The 18873-nt window shown below is 43.0% G+C and overlaps 1 protein-coding gene across 1 annotated transcript in view; it reads right to left on the bottom strand.

Moving 5' to 3' along the window:
* MFSD6 (major facilitator superfamily domain containing 6) overlaps positions 1-18873 on the bottom strand; it is a 218455-nt gene that overhangs the window by 98018 nt on the left and 101564 nt on the right. The window lies entirely within an intron of this gene.

Raw genomic sequence — 18873 nt, 5'->3', positions numbered from 1 at the left:
ATGATAATAATAATAATAATAATAATAATATTATGGGGGCGGCTTGCCTAAGCTGTTCTTAACAGCATTTAGAAAGAATTAAGAAAATTGCTTTATGGCAGCTCCATGGCCCATATACAAAATGGTCAGGAGGGGACCTCATTGACTTCTATGGGAGAGTTCTCTAGGCTTGCTCTGTGCCCTGTGTGCAGAGGTCATTGTACAAGGAATGAATAGATAAGCTTTGACAATTACCTCCTGTCCTATCTATACACTGAAGTGATATCATTACAGGCAGAATTACAATGACCGATAAGTAGGTAACTGCAGTAAAGTGATCTGTACAGACAAAGTGGCGCCTATTATTAGCCTTAGTGGCAAGCGCGAAAAGTACAGGATTTTATAGTTTTTGTTTAAATATAGATATTTACATGGGAAATTAAAACTATCAAAAATTTGAAAAAAAATGTTAAACATAAAAACATGATTTAAAAAATAGGATTCCCTTTAATAAGAATGCAGTGTCCTCCCCTGCATAACGGAAACAGGACGGATCCGTATTATGATGGAATGAATGCATTCAGTCAGAGTTGAGTTATGGTCCGTGGTAACGGAATCCATAACGCAATTCACCTTTTACCATCAAAGTGTGAATGAATTTCATAAGTGGAAATTCCCTCATCTCTAATCACAGCATTCACTATGCACTAAAAATGACCTGACGTTGTTCTTCTGTGACTACGAACGCGGCGATACCAAACTTGCATTTTTTTTTGTGTTTTACTACTTTAGAAAAATCTAAATTTCTTTGCATCGCTATATTCTGAAAGCCATAACTTTTTTATATTTCAGTCTACAGAGCTGTATAATGGCTTGTTTTTTTGCGTAACGAACTGTAGTTTTTATTGATACCATTTTTGTAGTATATACAATGTTTTGATCACAGTTATTCTGGGGGGACAAAATGACAAAAAAATTGCAACTCGTGTGTTACGGCGTTCACCGCACAGGAATTTTTTTTTTAATAGTTCAGACATTTTCGGACACTGCGACACCCAATATGTTTATTCTTTTATTGTTTATGCATTTTTATATGTAAAATTGGGAAAGGGGAGGTGATTAAAAAAAATATATATATATATTAGGGTACTTTCACACTAGCGTTTTTCTTTTCCGGCGCTGAGTTCCGTCCTAGGGGCTCAAATCCTGAAAAGAACTGATCAGTTTTATCCCCATGCATTCTGAATGGAGAGTCAGTCCTTCAGGATGCATCAGGGTGTCTTCAGTTCAGTCTTTTTGACTGATCAGGCTTTTCAGAAAAACGTAGCATGCAGTATTTTTACCTCCGGCCAAAAAGCCTGAACACTTTGACTGAACGCCGGATCAGGCCTTTTTCCCATTGACTTGCATTAACGCCGGATCTGGCACTGTGTGTTCAGTCAAAACGGATCCGGCTTTTGCATGTTAAACCCGAAAAATGTGAAAAAAAAGTTAAAGTCCATAAATGGCGGATCCGTTTTTTCCAATGCATTTTTTCATTGTGATCAAAATCCTGATCAGGATTAGAATGTAATCAGTTTTCACACGTTTTTCCGGATCCGGCGGGCAGTTCCAGTGTCGGAATTGAACGCCAGATTAAAACAATGCTAGTGTGAAAGAAGCCTTATACACACACATACACTCACCTAAAGAATTATTAGGAACACCTGTTCTATTTCTCATTAATGCAATTATCTAGTGAACCAATCACATGGCAGTTGCTTTAATGCATTTAGGGGGGTGGTCCTGGTCAAGACAATCTCCTGAACTCCAAACTGAATGTCAGAATGGGAAAGAAAGGTGATTTAAGCAATTTTGAGCGTGGCATGGTTGTTGGTGCCAGACGGGCCGGTCTGAGTATTTCACAATCTGCTCAGTTACTGGGATTTTCACGCACAACCATTTCTAGGGTTTACAAAGAATGGTGTGTATTGTGGGCGAAAAGGGGGTCTGATCAGAGGCTGGGGAGGGGGTCTGATCTGAAACTGGGGAGGGGGTCTGATCTGAGGCTGGGGAGGGGGTCTGATGCAAGCCTGATGTATGCTGGGAGGTCAGATAGGCGGCTGATGGTGGTGGGGGTGCAGATCTGAGGCTGTGAAAGGGACAGTTGCCAAAAGCTAGGTGAATCCCTCTCTTGACTCCCTGGCTTTAGCTTGGCTACCATTAATGCTAAATAAAGAATACATAACATTCTGAAATTAGACTGCTATACGTGGTCAAAATGGCACCTGTAATATATAACGCAAGCTTCATTTTGTGCTGAAAAAATACAGCAATTTATGTTACCGCAATTTACTAAGTCAATTCTATGTTAGACCAAATATAGCAGTCAAATTTTTAAGAGAATTTTGTATGGCCCGCGAATTATGTTACAAACATCCTAATTGCCCTCGGAAGCAAAAAGTTTCCTGCTTTAGGTGTTACACAAGAATTAAAGGACTATAGGAGGAGAAATATCAAATATTTTTTTTTGCAGATTTTCAATTTTAATCCATTCATTTTCATGAGGGGTAAGAGGAGAAAATGCACCCCAAAATTAGTTTTTATTTCTCCTGAATACTTATGTGATCATAAACTGCTGTATGGGACACGACAGGGCTCAAAAGGGAAGGGGCACGATATGGCTTTTGGAGAGTAGATTTCACTGGAACAAATTTTAGGCGTCATTTTGCATTTGTAGAGACTAGAATTTTCCCTATTTCTGAAACTACATCCACCCAAGGAATTTTTATAGGGGTGCAGTGAGTACCTGGGCCCAAAAGGCATTTCACAGAATTTACAAAATCTTGGCTGTGAAAATGAAAAACTGTTAGTTGCACCTCTATCTGCAACTTTCCCCCGCTCATGCCAGCTCTAAAATTGTGGGTGTGGCGTGGGCGGGAAAGGGCCAGCAGGCCCGTCTCATTCTTTATTTTCTACGCCTGTTTTAGGTGTAGAAAATGGTCTAAAAGTAAGACCGCTCGGAAGCTGTCTTACATTTAAAACCTTCACCGTCAGCTATGAGCCTTTTCTAAGATCGGCGTCTAAAACGCTGGTCTTAATAAATGTGCCCCTAAGTCCCTTTATGCCCAAGTTTTTTCATTTTTACAAGGAATAACAGGAGAAAACCACCCCAAAATGTATTACTCATTTTCTCCTGAATATGGCAACACCCCATATATGTGGTCGTGCTGGTTTGGCGATTTATACAGCACTTATCTGAGGATAAACGAAACCCCCAAGTGACCGCATTTTAGAAACTACACTCACTGAATTTACCAATGGGTGTAGTGAGCAGGTGTTTTGAAAATATAGTAGACAGTGCAAAGTGAAAATTGGAATTTTTACACAGATCTACCATTTCAGTGCCCAAAATTTACAATACATGTGGCCCTATTCTTTTGCCTAGACATACAAAACTCAGGAGTAAAAGAGCACCAATACGCATTTGTGACATAATGTGGTGATTTATACATCTTCTACTGACAACTGTAGAGGCTCTAGGGTGGCAAAATAAATGGAACCCATGAGAAGTGACCCTTTATCAGAAACTACACCCCCCAAGGTATTTATAAGGTGATAGAGTGAGCATTTTGACACCACAGATGTTTTGCATAAGTTAATGAGCAGTGAACTGTGCAAAATTAAAATTGCAAGTTTTCCACATTTCAGTGACCAATATATTGTGCACCGACTCGTGCCATATAAGACACACCACGCCCTAAAATTGTTTGGCGGGTTCTACTGGGTACTGAAATGCAATAAATGTGGACGTAATCTGCTGTGTGGGTATGCTGAAGGTTTCAGAAGAGAAAGACCACCATTTGGCTTTTGCAGATGAGATTTTGATGGATTGGTTTACAGATCCTATATTGCTTTTGACCAGAAACCCATTTTCTAAAAACTATACATTTGTTTTTCTCTTGATTGAGCCGTTTAGGGACTTATTTCTTTGCAGAATGAGTTTTCATTATCATCGATGCTTTTTATTTCACTTTTTGGGAAGCAGGATAAAGACAGAAATTCTGTCTTTGCTTTTTTTTTTTAGAGCAGTTCATTATGGACGAGGTGATACCTAATATGTCTATTTTTTTGCATAATAAAAGCATTTTCAGGAAAAAAAAAATCATATGTTGGTGTCACCATTTTCTCAAAGCAATTTTTTTCTGGTGATGGTCTTGTGTAGAGGAGTTGACGTTATTATTGGTAACATTTAAGTGTACAAAGTAGTTTTTGATCGTTCGATGAGGCAAGGTGACCAAAAAATGGCTGTTTTGGCACTATTTATACACTAATATTTTTATAGAGTCAGTCATTACGGATGCGGCAATACCCAATATGTCAATTTGTGGGAAGTTACTTCCAGCTGTAGCATCCTAAGAGGAACATCCATGATACACAAAGAAACAAATAGCTGGATAACACAGAGCACGAAGCCCTAGTATTTTGTAACCACAAAGAATACAGTCAGAGATGCAGAACACTTTATGACTGGAAAGCCAGTCACATGCTCCTACTATCTTCATACAGATAATGAAATGTCACTAACACAAGACTATTCAGCCTTATCAATGTGGAGTCAGGAGGGCAATCAGACTTCTAGTTATCCTGTAATGATGAGCCAGAGTAGGAAAAACTCCTAGAGAGGCAACAAACCATTCATCTTCAATAACCCATCTCTATCGTGTTTCTCCGAAAAAAAGACAGGGTCTTAAATAATTTTTTTCTATGAAAAAAAGGGTTAAGGCTTATTATTGGGGTAGGGCTTATTTTGGCTCCATTAACATATTTTACATAGACACATGCCAATTACAGAACAGTCCCTGGACAGTGTTTATATTAAATATGACTATAACCCCCCTCATCCATAGGAATGCACCCATATACTGCAGAACATGGGTGCATTCCTATGGATGAGGGGGGGGGGGGGGGGGTTATAGTAATATTTGCCACACATTTTTCATTCTGGTATTACCTCTGACCCCTGTCCTTACCCAAGGGACCTAGGCAGCAATCTACGGTACCAGGGAAAGCAGATACGACACGGGAGAGATGTAGGGAGATCCTCCAGGCAGCAGAGAGGAGAAGATCCTCCTGCTGCCTCCTTCATGTAAGTAAGAACGTGCGGGCTGGCGGCAGTACAGGGCATACAGAGAAGCCGCCAGCCAGCCCAACATGAAAGTGAAGGGAAACGCGGGCTGCCGGCATAATTTTGCATTTAGTGAAGCCGCCAGCCCGCCTGTCAGGTGCTGCTTAGTGCCGCAATGTATGCGCGGCTTTACTGAAGGCTAATTCACTGAGGCCTGAAGGCTGCCCACAGTTTCATGGCAGCTCAGGAGCCATTAGTGAGAGCTCCTGAGCTGCTGCAGCCCGCACATTTCCCCCACCTTCCCTTTATATGAAATATAATACGGCTGTATCTAGGGCTTATTTTTGGAGTAGGGCTTATATTTTAAGCCTACTCCAAAAACCCTGCAAAATAGCACTAGGGCTTATTATCGGGGTAGGGCTTATTTTCGCAGAAACACGGTAGTAAACTAATAACCACATCTTGTAATATTAAATTTATCACACAAGCAATGTATCCAGGCTCCTCTTGAACTCTCTTAGGGTACTTTCACACTAGCGTTGTTAGAATCCGTATGCAAACAAATATCTTTTTTTTCCGGATCCGGGTATGGATCTGTTAGACTTATTCATTGAAATACCGGATCCAGCTTTCCAGTATCATCCGGAACAACGGATCCGGTATAAAAAAATTTCAAAGCTAGAAAGAACTGCGCATGCGCAGACCGGCGATGCAGCAGTTTCCGGAACACTTGGTACCGGATGCGGCATTAATATATTTCAGTGGAAATTAATGCCGAATCTGGCAAGTGCTGTAGTGTTCAGGAATTTTGACCGGAAAAAAAATACCACAGCAAGCTGCTGCATTTTGTCCGGTCAAATACCGTACAAGAGACGGAACGGAAGACATCCTGATGTACACTGAACGGATTGCTTTCCATTCAGAATGCATTGGGACAAAACGGAAGTTTTTTTTTTCAGTATTGAGACCCTTTACTGGATTTTAATACCGGAAAAGAATAACGCTAGTGTGAAAGTACCCTTAATGAGTTCACATCACAACCTCCTCTGGCAGAAAGTTCCACAGTCTCACTGCTTTAAGTGTGTTTTTTGTAGTATTTTAATGCCTTTTTTTCTAAATTGCTGAATGATCTGCTTTTTTCTCCCTATAGTGAAAGATGTCCAAAAAATATGCCAGTAGCAGAAATAACTCAAACCACCTTTGTGTCCTACATGTCATATTTCACATAGAACTTCAACTAACTTTTACTGCTGGCATGTTTACCAAATAAACAGCAAAAAAAAAATATAACAAAATGCAAAAGTGCAGAAAAAAAGCCACTAAAAAGTATGTGAAAAATCTTATGTAGATGAAGAAACCTCATTTCCTCTAACTAGAGAGGATGTTACATACCCCTTATTAAGAACCTGGGTATAAATAGATCATGGGAGAGTACTGTGCAAACTTTAGGCAGATATGTTAACAATGCTGCAAAGCAAGAATGCTAACAATAGAAGAGTTATAGGTTTATATTTTATCAAATGAATGAACAAATGAGAAATTTAAATCTAATCAATATTTGGTGTGACCACCCTTGCATAAATTTTTCTAGGTACACTTGCACACAGTTTTTGAAGAAAGTCAGCACTGTGGTTGTTCCGAATGTCTTGAAAAACCAACCACTGAATTTTTGGGGATATAGGCTTGCTCATATCCTTCTGTCTCTTTATGTAATCCCAGATAGACTTGATGATTTAGAGATAAGGGCTCTGTGGACGCCAAGTCATCACTTCCAGGATTCCTTCTTTACGATAAAGATAGTTCTTAATGGCATTGGCTGTATGTAGGTCGTTGTCCTGCTGTAGAAAAATTTGGGGCCAATCAGGCACCTCCCTGATGGTGATGCATGATTGATAAATATCTGCCTGTATAAAGTATCTTTTGAAGAAGCACAAAGAAACTGACAGCACTGACACCGTGGTCGGCCAGGGAAACTTAGTTCAGCAGCGTAAAGAAGAACAAGGAGCCCTGGATGCGATGATATGGCCCCCACAGAGCCCTGATCTCAACATCATTATTGAGTCTGTCTGGGATTATGTAAAAAGACAGAAGGATTTGAGAAAAACCTACACCCACGGAATAGAAGATCTGTGATAAGTTCTTCAAAATGTTCGGAACAACCCCCTTGCCAAGTGCCTTTAAAAATGGTGTGTAAGAATTGATACTGTTTTGTGAATAATCTTTTTTATTGAGTTTTACAATAAATAATCAGACATAAAATATACTCAGGGAGTGTCCCCCAACAACAACATTAAGGCAGTTACAGAGGTCTTTCTGAGGGGGAAATTGTTCTTCCAGTTTGCATTCCCTCAGAAAGTTAATACAGTATGTTAAACATTTTTTTTTTCAAACGCCCAAAAAAAAAAAGGAAAATAAACATGGTGCAAGGAACATTTCTATCATGCAATGTGGCACTGTCTTGAAACATCATAAAAAGCATAGGTCACTCTTCACGGGGTATAAAGTGGATGAGTTAGCGAAGGGGCCCAGGTCTTGTCTCTTTCATGGATCAATAATGGAAGGCGGAAGGTGTCTTTCATATCTACCGGTGGCGTTCAGAGTAAGTATTACTTCTTGTATAGTTGGAAGGGTCGCTGACTTCCAATGGTGAGTGAGGACTAATTTAGCGCTCTGTAAAATATGGCCTACCAGGTTTGTATGAGCTTGGTGGAATTGGTGGATACTAGTGATGATCAAGCACCCCGATGCTCGTGTGCTCTGCCCGAGCACACCGGGTAATCCCTGTTATCTAAAATGCGTATAACACGGGGGTCACAGGAAAGGCAGTCTAACATGAAGTCAGCCATGTGTGCCAGAGTACCAGTGGGCAAGACTTCACTGTCGTCATCAGAAGGATGACTGTCCATCTCCTCATCCTCTTCTGTCTACCCACGCTGAACAGATGAAATTAAAGTTCCATGGCTACTACCCTGTGTAGCGGAGGCAACCGTCCCCTGCTGCTCCTCCTCCTCCAATACGCGCTGAGAAGACAAACTGAGGGTGTTCTGGCTATCACCCAGGGTCATGTTTTCTTCCCCCATTTCCAACTCTTCCCCACGAACAGTGTCGACCTTAATTGTGAGCAGCGAGCGTTTGAGTAGACACAAAAGTGGGATGGTTACACTGACAATAGCGTTATCGCCGCTCACCATCTGTGTCGATTCCTCAAAGTTTCTTAACACCTCACAGAGGTCAGACATCCATGCCCACTCCTCGCTTGTGAAGAGTGGAAGCTGACTGAAAAGGCGACGACCGTGCTGCAGCTGGTATTCCATTACTGCCCTTTGCTGTTCACAAAGCCTGGCCAACATGTGTAACGTGGAGTTCCAGCGCGTGCTCACGTCGCACAACAGTCGGTGAGCTGGCAATTTCAAGCGCTGCTGCAGCGTCAACAGACCGACTGAAGCTGTTGATGACTTGCGGAAATGTGCACACACGCGGCGCACCTTCGCCAGTAGCTCGGGCAAATTGGGGTAGGTTTTCAGAAACCGCTGAACCACTAAATTAAAGACATGGGCTAGGCATGGGATGTGTGTGAGCTTGACGAGCTCCAAAGCCGCCACCAAGTTACGCCCATTATCACACACAACCATGCCTGGTTGCAGGTTGAGTGGCGAGAGCCACAGCTCAGTCTGGTCTCTTATCCCCTGCCACAGCTCTGCGGCGGTGTGCTGTTTATCCCCTAAGCATATCATCTTCAGCACGGCCTGTTGACGCATCCCCACAGCAGTACTACACTGCTTCCAGCTACCAGCTGATGGCTGACTGGTGCTGCACGCAGAGAATTTGGAGGTGGAAGTGGAGCCACTTACATAGGTGCTGGCGGTAACCCTGATAGAAGTAGGGCCCACAATCCTGGGCGTCGGTAGCAACTGTGCCATCCCAGGGTACAAGTCGCTCCCAGCCTCCACTACGTTCACCCAGTGTGCAGTCAGGGAAATGTAGCGTCCCTGGCCACAAGCACTTGTCCATGTGTCAGTCGTTCGGTGGACCTTAGCAGTAACTGCGTTGGTCAGGGTACGGGTGATGTTAGCAGACCATGCTGGTGTAAGTCGGGGACGGCACACCGGGAAAAATAGTGGCGACTGAGTACTGAGGGATGGCCGCCGACATTAGGCCACGGTGTCCACAAGCCTAAATGGCAAAATTTCAACCGCCAGTAACTTAGAAAGTTGGGCGGTTAGTGCCATGGCCTGTGGGTGGGTGGGTGGCTGGGTATTTGCGCTTGGGGTAAAGACATTTGGACGCTACGCTGCGCTGGGATAGGGAAGTGGATGTGGTTGCTGATGGTGCTTGCGACGGTACAGGTGCAGTGTGGGAGGCATCCAGGCCTGCGCCTTCGACAGGCGATTGGTCGTCACCCAACATAGGGGAAGAGGAGGCAGTGGTGTGATCCGCGGACACAGATTGTGGATCCAGGCGTTCCTCCCACTTATTGCGGTGCTTGGCTGCCATGTGGCGGATCATGCTGGTGGTGAGGTTGCTACTGTTCACACCTCGGCTCATTTTGGTGTGGCACAGGTAGCAAACTACTATTCTTTTGTCGTCTGCACTTTCCGCAAAAAAGCGCCATACCGCGGAACACGTACCCCTTTGCAAGGGAGATTTCCGCAAGGGAGTGCCCTGTGGAACACTTCCGGGCCTGTTTGGCATGGCCCGCCTTCTCCCTGTTGCCACCCCACTGCCTCTTCCAGCCTGTTGCGGTGCTGCAAATCGCTCCCCCTTAGAACTGCTGTCCTAGCTCGCGTTTCCGCCTTCCCATGTTGGGTCAGTGACCTCATCGTCCACCAAGTCCTCTTCAACTTCCCCACTCCGATCATCTTCCTCATTTGCTGACCCCCAACACAACTTCAGTGATTGACAACGGTATATCATCCTCTTCATCAACCTCTGCAGAGAGTAATTGTGGTTGACTTGATGGCAACTGTGTCTCGTCATCATCCACCTCCTTAAACACATCATCTTGTGAGTGTGAAGGCTCTAGACGTTGAGAATCAGGGCACAAGATCTCATGTCCCTCTTCAAGAGTGCTTGGGGAGAGGGCCAAATTAAGTGATGGGGATGAAAATAGCTCCTCGGAACATCCGAGTACCGGATCTCTTGTTTGGCCAGACTCTACATCAAGCATGTCAAACTCAAAGGCTAACATGGGCCAAAAAAACTAAATTTAAGTTTATGTGGGCCGCATCAAAAAAATAAATAAAAAAAATCGGACATTTTCATAGAACAACATTGTTGTTTCATGACTGCTGACCCCCAACATCCCGTTGCCCAATAACACAAGTGAGACATATATATATATATACAAATATTAAATTTCACTATAAGACGCACCTAGGTTTTTGAGGAGGAAAATAAGAAAAAAATATTTTTAACCAAAAGTTGTGCTTTTGGTGGGCTTTGAATTAATGGTGGTCTGTGCATGACACTATTATGGGGGATCTGTGGATGACGCACTGTCATGTGGGGGATCTGTGGATGGCACTGTTATGGGGGACCTGTGGATGGCACTGTTATGGGGGATCTGTGGATGGCACTGTTATGGGGGATCTGTGGATGGCACTGTTATGGGGGATCTGTGGATGGCACTGTTATGGGGGATCTGTGGATGGCACTGTTATGGGGGATCTGTGGATGGCGCTGTTATGGGGGATCTGTGGATGGCACTGTTATGGGAGATCTGTGGATGGCACTGTTATGGGAGATCTGTGGATGGCACTGCTATGGGGTGGGATATCTGTGGATGGCATTGTTATGGGGTGGGGGGATCTGTGGATGGCATTGTTATAGGGTGGGGGATCTGTGGATGGTGCTGTTATGGGGGATCTGTGGATGGCATTGTTATGAGGTGGGGGATCTGTGGATGGAACTGTTATGGGGTGGGATATCTGTGGATGGTACTGCTATGGGGTGGGATATCTGTGGATGGCATTGTTATGAGGTGGGGGGATCTGTGGATGGAACTGTTATGGGGGGGGGATCTGTGGATGACACTGCTATAGGTCATCCACAGATCCCCCTCATAACAGTGTCCCCCAATACACCGGCCCTCTGCTCACCGAAGTATTTATAAACGTGAATCCTTATCCTGTTATTAAGTTGAACTAACGCTGCGCTCTCCCATGTTCCCCTGTATCCCCACAGCACTTACGAACACGCTTCCATAGCAGGCAGAGCGGACGGCACCAGTAACGTCACTCACTGACGTCGCGCGTCTGCTCCGCCTGCTTCATTCATAAAGTGGGCGGAGCAGGCACTCAACGTCAGTGAGTGACGTTACTGCTGCCGTCCGCTCTGCCTGCTATTGAAGCTTAAGTAAGTGCTATGGGGATACAGGGGAACATGGGAGAGGGCAGCGTTAGTTCAACTTAATAACAGGATAAGGATTCACGTTTATAAATACTTTGGTGAGTGGCGGGGCCCGGTGTAAGAGTACAGTGACTGCACCGGGCCCCGCCCCTAGTTACGGACTCCAGCCCCTCCTCTCTCCCGGCTCATACATACCAGTCTGCGATGCTGCATCTTTGCCGGGCCGCAAAGATATTCATTGCGGGCCGCATGCTTGACACCCATGCTCTACATGGTGGGAGGAAGGATGATCAGGGTGAGGATTGTGTTGTTGACCAGACTGTTGGCTACTGAGACTGGACTTGGTGGAAGACAGGGTGGTGCTCAACCCAGTGGAAGAATTATCTGCTGCAATCCAACCGACCACCTGGTCGCACTGGTCTGACTTCAAGAGTGTGGTCTTGCAACGCCCTGCAAACTGGGACATGAAGCTGGGTATCGTGGATGACTGTTTTCCTTGTGCTCTGGCAGCAGGCACAGTGGCAACGCGCCCAGAGCCACGGCCTCTGCGTGAACCATCAGAATCACGTCCACTTCCCCGTCCCTTAATACTCGCATTCTTCATATTGACACTGGCTGTCACTGATATTTGGATTAAATATAGGCCTCACACACTGTCTAGAAATAAGTGTATATTTGCTTCTCACTGGTCACAGCAAGCAGAGTTTGAACAATACAGAAACAGACTAACTTCAATTTGGATTAAATATAGGCGTCACACACGGCCTAGATATCAGTGCTGATTTGCTTCTCACTGGTCACAGAAAGCAGCGTTTGTAGAATGCAGAAAATGAATGTCACTAACGGTCGCCCTGACACAAAAAAATAATTCCCCCAAAATAAATTTTGCTGCCACCTCTAACAATAGTCTTTAAAAGGACTTTTGGGTCTCTGAAAGGTTTGAGATCAAATTCACTCTACACTCGCTCTGTCCCTTCCTAAAAGCAGCTCTCCCTGACTCACAATGAGCCGAACCCGCGTGACCGGGTGCTATATAGTACCCGATGACGTGTTACGGCCAGCCAATCACTGTAATGCCAGTAGAAAACATGTCTAGTGGCATTACAGTGATGGCAATACTTACCAGCATGTTTATTGGTTGCTTAGAAGGCGCCAAACGTCCGGGGAGGAGACTCGAGCATGGCGCTCGAGCACATGTGGTACTCGGCCAAGCACTCGGATCTGTTGGCAACGAAACTGAACAACTTGAGTCTCAGCTCACACCTGTGCAACTGGATACTGGATTTTCTTACAAAAAGACCACAAATCGTACACATGGGCAAGCACTTTTCTTCATCCTTAACACTAAACACTGGGGTACCGCAAGGCTGTGTGTTGAGCCCTCTCCTTTACTCCCTCTTCACAAATGACTGTAAACCTATTCACAATACCAATACCATTATAAAATTTGCAGATGACACGACCGTGATAGGCCTAATCTCCAACAATGATGAAACACCCTATAGGAAAGAGGTTGAGAACCTAGAGAGATGGAGTAAGAACAACAACCTCATACTCAATACCAAGAAAACAAAAGAGCCAATTCTGGATTTTAGGAAGAAGAAACAAAATGGTCACCATCCCATTAGCATTAATGGTGGAAACGTGGAGATAGTTCAAAGTTTCAGATTCTTGGGAGTTCATATTAGTCAGGACCTGTCATGGATAAAAAACACAACAGAAATTACCAAAAAAGGCCTTCAGAGGCTTTATTTTCTGAGGAGTCTGAAGAAAGCACAACTCCCAAAACAGCTGCTAGTCAATTTTTACAGGTGCACCATAGAATCTGTTATCACATACTGCATTACATTGTGGTACTCCGGCTGCTCTTCTGAGGACAAGAAGACCCTCAAGCGCATCATCAGAATGGCTGGCAGAATCACTGGTACTTAGTTACCATCACTGGATGACATCTTCACTGCTCACTGCAGCAACAGGGCAAAAATTATCTGCGGGGATCCAACTCACCCCGGCCACAGCCTTTTCATTCCCCTACCCTCTGGTAGGCGTCTTAGAGCCCTACATGCCCGCACCACTAGACTGAAGAACAGCTTTTACCCCAAAGCAATCAGTCTCTTAAATGCTCAGAGACTATTGCCCCTTCCTAGGATAGAAACTACCACAGACTGAAAGTGACTGCTGCATTCATGAACCCAGATGATCTCTTGTCTGCAGTGGTGTCTGTTCAGTGTGTATATATACTCATAAGCACTTCCTACTTTGCTCTTGCTATATATATTCTGTAAACTGTGAATAGTAATGCTTTCTAGTGCAATGGTTTTTTTTTTTTCTAGTGTAATGCTTTAGTTTAAATGTCAGTTCTTGTTCCTCTGTCCATGGCATCTAGGATTGCTCCAAACAACATTTCATTGTATTGTACATTGTACTACATTGTATTGTACAGTGACAATAAAGGCATCTTCTCTTATCTTATCTTACTCGGCCGAGCATGCTCGATCATCACTAGTGGATACCCATAAATAAGAGAGCCAATGCTAGAGAAGGTAATGTAGTGGTTAAGGTGATTTGGGAAACCAAAGTAAAGACTTGTTGCCAATAGCCATCGAGTTTAGGGCATAACCACTGAATATGATACAAAGTACCAGTGCAGCCATAATCCCTCCAACAACAAGCCAACACCCCTGGATACATTCGACTCAGCCTATCAGGTGTGAAATACCATCTCATGAGAATCTTCGCTCCTGCTTCATGGTGTGACATTTGAAATTGGAAGAGAGAGAAAACATATGGCCTGAGACCACTCCTCCTACGGGTATATTCGTCCCAGATCCGATTCCCACACTCAAATGAGCTTAGATTCAACAAACGTCGCTTAGTCTCTGATTAAATCATATATGTACCTTTTTTTATGTAGCATTGGGTTTTAGAAAAGTCTTAAAATATCGGGGTTAACTTTCGGAGGGGGTTTTTAAGCAAGTATCATGATAGTGTCTCACTCTTAAGTAATTATAGAATTCCGTATGAGGAATGTGGAAGAGGGCTTGTATTGACTCAAAAGGAATCAGTGAATTTCCTTGGACAATCTGATCCAAGGTATTAACTCCCGCTGCACGCGAAACAGAGGTCAAGACCCTCAATGCTTCTTTCTGGGATGTAAGTTGCGCCAATTTATATGGAAATTTGCCCTGTTCTCCATGAGAGCGGTGGAAGCGTTGCCATAGGGTCCCAGCATATGTTACTGTGAGTAATGTAGTTTTAGGAGGTATGGGATTCCATAATAGTTGTACAAGATAGAGTCTATAAATAGTGGTAGGTTGTGGTGGCTCACTAGCAAGTAGTTAAGGTATGGTGCTGCAAGCTCATATGGAGGGAATCACCCCACCCTCTCTTAAAAGGCAAATGTAGTAATAGAATAATGAGTGGGCACTCATACACTTGGCAACCAGATTGACATGTGCAGAAAATATTTATTAAATCCCCATAAAATACAAGTAATAAAATTTATAAGAACAATGTAGCAATAATATACAACATTACAGTCACATATATTGTGGTAGATATGATCGACACTATATTCATATGACTCAATAGTGTCGATAAATTCAATAATATATATCACACCAAAAAACTTCAAGTATATGCTGTTATTTGGGAAAGAGGGGGTATTATCTTCTAGAGCTCTATCCCAATTTGGGAAACTGAATGTCACTGAAAATGTTGTAGGTGTATTCACTGGGAGTGCAGTATGTTCATAAAGTGTCAACAAGAATCCTGATAATGTGAAAAGTCTCTTATAGCATATCCTTTTAAGGTCGATATGAGCTTTGTATTGAAGAAAACTTTAAATCGATATTTGGCTTACCGTCTAGCGTCTGCTGTCTCCCTATTGCCTAAATGGAGCTTTAAATATTTGCCGGCTTATTCAGTCGCTCCATACAGCAAGCTGGTTTAAATTTCGCGGGAGTTCCAAAGATCGCAGGAGTTGCCACTCTGTTCTGCAATTTCCTTTGGTGCAGCTTTCGACGATAAGAATAGTTAATCCTTTACTGTAGAAATTTTCTTCTGTATGGCCATACAGTATTATCGGAGGCTTTTCAATGCAGGTACATCACTTGTTTCACCATACGCGTTACGGGTAGATTCACTCTCCCTTCCTCAGTGGTCAAGTGTACCTGCATTGAAAAGCCTCCGATAATACTGTATGGCCATACAGAAGAAAATTTCTACAGTAAAGGATTAACTATTCTTATCGTCGAAAGCTGCACCAAAGGAAATTGCGGAACAGAGTGGCAACTCCTGCGATCTTTGGAACTCCCGCGAAATTTAAACCAGCTTGCTGTATGGAGCGACTGAATAAGCCGGCAAATATTTAAAGCTCCATTGAAGCAATAGGGAGACAGCAGACGCTAGACGGTAAGCCAAATATCGATTTAAAGTTTTCTTCAATACAAAGCTCATATCGACCTTAAAAGGATATTCTATAAGAGACTTTTCACATTATCAGGATTCCTGTGGACACTTTATGAACATATTGCGCTCCCAGTGAATACACCTACAACATTTTCAGTGACATTCAGTTTCCCAAATTGGGATAGAGCGCTAGAAGATAATACCCCCTCTTCCCAAATAACAGCATATACTTGAAGTTTTTTGGTGTGATATATATTATTGAATTTATCGACACTATTGAGTCATATGAATATAGTGTCGATCATATCTACCACAATATATGTGACTGTAATGTTGTATATTATTGCTACATTGTTCTTATAAATTTTATTACTTGTATTTTATGGGGATTTAATAAATATTTTCTGCACGTCAATCTGGTTGCCAAGTGTATGAGTGCCCGCTCATTATTCTATTACTACAGAGTCTATAAATAATTGTTCTTTGTATAACTAATTCAATTTGAGTCCACTGTCAGATGAGTCACTCCACCATTCCCTCAGGAACGATAATCCTATAGTGCAGTGATAATCTATTATAGAGGGAAGGCCCAGTCCTCCCGCTCCCCTTCTCCTAGTCATCAGATTATAAGCTATTCAGGGTCGATCCGAATTCCAGGAGTGCCTGTGCTTTTTAAAAAAAAAAGTATTCTAGTACAGGAATGGGGAGGGCTCTGAATATATATACAAGTTTAGGTAGAGTCATCATTTGAAATCAGGCTATCCTACCCTCCCAGGATATTTACTTCATAGCAAAGCTATTAAGATCTTGAGCTAAGGTGGAGAGGAGGGGTTCATAATTCTGTTTATATAAGAGAGAGCTATGGATAGTAAGCCTAATTCCTAACTGATGTTTGCCAGTCTAGGGGATAAAGAGCTTTCAGTTGTCTAATCTCCGAGAGGGGGATGTTGATATTAAGTGCTTGTGATTTTGACTTGTTAATCTTATATCAGGACAGTGAACCAAAGTGGGAGATAACTTGCAGTGCTTCCCCAAGGGACTTGGATGGATTTGACAGGGTAAGTATAATGTCATCTGCATATAGTGAAATGGTGTGGGTAGAAGAGCCCACAACAAAACCATTTATCCCATCTGTGCTCCTTATATGTTGTGCTAGGGGTTCCAAGGCTAAAATAAAAAGGAGGGGAGAGAGTTGGCAGCCCTGACGGGATCAGTTAGTAATTGGGAAGCTCGTGGATAACACCCCATTTACAAAAACCTTCACAGTCTGGTTAGAGTATAGGCTACATATGACACTTAAAGTAGGGCCCTGAAAACCCATACTATCCAGAACAGAGAAGGCAAACGGCCAGTGCAAACGGTTGAACGCCTTCTCGGCGTCCATAGTCACCGCCAGGAGAGGGGATCTGTGTGATTCGGCATAGTTAAAAAGATCTAGTACTCTACGGATGTTGTCTGAAGTCCCTTAATAAAAACCAGTTTACTCCGCTTTGATTAACAAGGGAAGGATGGGGGATAGTCTAAAGGCAAGTAATTTCACGAATATCTTGATATCGGAGTTTAGCCGGGAAATGGGTCTAAAGTTTTGTGGAGTGTGGCTGGGTTTGCCCAGTTTAGGAAGTGTTATGATCAGAGCCTGTAACATGTCTAGAGAAAGGGGTACCCATCATACAATGTTTAAAAATAGATAATAAGTGGGGGGCTAGTAAGGAGTGGAACTGCTTGCAATATTTGTAATATTCCTTTGATAGACTGTCAGGTCCGGGGTTTTTTCCCTGTGGAAGAGCTGAAATCAGTTTTTGATTTTCCAATTCAGAGAGGGGGAGTTTAAACCTTCCAATTGGGCTTTCGCTAAGAAGTCTGAAACTAAAGTAGCATGGTTATTGAGATTGTAGTGATGGGGTCTTTGAGATTGTAGAGATTCATATTAAAAAGTCTGAATTGTTCAGCAATATCTCTATCAGTTTTGCCCGGGTATGGGGGTCGGTTATATGTGGGATCCTAGATTTGATTTGTTGGGATTTAAGTTGTCTAACAGTCGACCGGCTTTATTGCTTTGTGCATAATATTTTAGATTTCAACCCAAGTAATCCTTTTTCATAGTCCTGTAGCAGCACTGACCTCAGTTTATCCCTCTCTATCCTAAACTCTTCTGAGATTGGAGAAGATTGTTTTTGCTTGTTTATTTTGTCTAGTTTGGAGATTTTTTCTAATCGCGTCTTAACAGTCAGTTCTTTTCTTTATGGTTTGTTTTAATAAGCAAACCACGAACAAAGGCCTTGTGGGCCAAATTATAAAAGGGTCTGATACAGACCCCATCATTGAAAAGGAAGTACTCCTGCAGGGACTGTGTGATCTCTGCGTGATAAGTAGGGATACTAAATAAAAACATTAATTCTCCATACTGGGGCCGGTTGGTGCTGGTATTGGTCTTCTAAAGTAATCGTAATGGGGGCATGGTCTGACCCACTGATGAGGCCAATTTCTGAGGATGTGGTATGAAAGAGAGTGGTATGGTCAACCAAAAATAGGTCTATACGGGAATATGACCTATGAAAGGGGGAGGAAAAGGAGTAGTCTCTCTCGTGACTATGTTGTGCACGCCATAGGTCAATGAGGCCCTCAGAGTGGATAAAGGAGGATAGACCACTAGTACAGCGTCTAGAAGGATTGGTAGAGTCCAAAGAGGGGTCTATTATAGAATTGAAGTCCCCACACAAAATTAGCTTACCCTTTTTAAGTTTATGGACATGTCTCATTACTTTGTGTAGAAATGATAGCTGACGCTCATTAGGAGCGTAGATATTGACTAAGGTGTAAACAATATTGTTGATAGAATAAACCAGAATAAACCATAATAATGTATCTCCCACTCTGATCCACTTTTTGAGAGATGAGTGTAAAGGAGACGGAGTTCTTATTGGCTATGAAAACTCCCCTGGCTTTTTTGGAGTAGTGTAAGTGGGTTATGTTCAGGAACAGATGGCGTTTGATTCGATGAGCATCATTATTTAAGAGATGGGACTCCT

Source organism: Bufo bufo, chromosome 7 (genome assembly GCF_905171765.1).
Source record: "Bufo bufo chromosome 7, aBufBuf1.1, whole genome shotgun sequence".
In the NCBI taxonomy this organism is placed as follows: domain Eukaryota; kingdom Metazoa; phylum Chordata; class Amphibia; order Anura; family Bufonidae; genus Bufo; species Bufo bufo.
This window is presented reverse-complemented; position numbering and strand designations above follow the sequence as displayed.